Source organism: Anolis carolinensis, chromosome 1 (genome assembly GCF_035594765.1).
Source record: "Anolis carolinensis isolate JA03-04 chromosome 1, rAnoCar3.1.pri, whole genome shotgun sequence".
In the NCBI taxonomy this organism is placed as follows: Eukaryota; Metazoa; Chordata; class Lepidosauria; order Squamata; family Dactyloidae; genus Anolis; species Anolis carolinensis.
This window is the reverse complement of record NC_085841.1, coordinates 155688205-155689176: the sequence shown is the minus strand read 5'-3', so window position 1 is coordinate 155689176 and position 972 is coordinate 155688205.

Genomic DNA, 972 nt, shown 5'->3' with positions numbered 1-972 from the left:
TAATGGGCTTCCTTGTGTAATCTCAGAATGCAGATGGCAAAAAATAAGAGCGTGTGGTGGGGTTGGAAATATTATCCAATTTTATTTCAAATGCATTGGGATGATACACTATGGTAAGAAGATGATCCCCCAACCGCTTTCCACAACTCATGGGATGAGGTCCTCAGTTTTGTCTCCCATGATATTTTAACAAATACTTTAGACTACTAAGTTTGTCTGGGCCTTGGCATTAGTATGTGGATGATATAAAAGTTTATTCCTTCTTTCCATATCTATGCAAAGAAAGCATCTCAGGGCTTGTCTACACTGGCAGCCAGCTCCTCACCCCCCCCCCCCCCCCCAATACCCCTGAGTGGATCATCCGTTGCCCCCATGATGCACAGACTTTCAGTAAGTATAACTTATTTTGTTGCTTTAAACTGACTTTGTCCCCACTGAGATTGTTGGAGGATCTCACAGTTTTAGGGTTATCTGGAGAACAGGACTAGGTCTGATTGGCCCAATCAGATGTTTATTGCCCCTACCGACTACTGGGCTCTATCTGAGCTCCTGGCTGGTAAAGGGGCCTCTGATGTCAGAGCCCATGTGACCAGCAAAAGGAAGGAAGGGATTATGTTTCTTCTGAAGACACAGATTTATATGTGATCAAAGTTCTGAGCCTAAAAGTTCAAGTTTCAGAAATGGCCAGAACTGTTTTTGTGCCAATTGTTCCCATTCCTATAAACATCAGATGTGGCCACAGTAACACATGCTTGTTTGGTTTCTACTTGTTTTGTTTCAATAGGCCTTTGTTCCAATAGGCTCAAGGGATCTTGCATAATATGATCCATTGTCTATTGTTTTCTTTTTAGAGGTCAAGTTTTTAACTGTTTTTAATTTCACCGAAAGTTTAATTGTGTTTTAAAGTAAATGTTTAGCTGTGTTTGTTTTAACTGTTGTAAGCTGCCTTGAAACTGAAGGGAAAGGCAGACA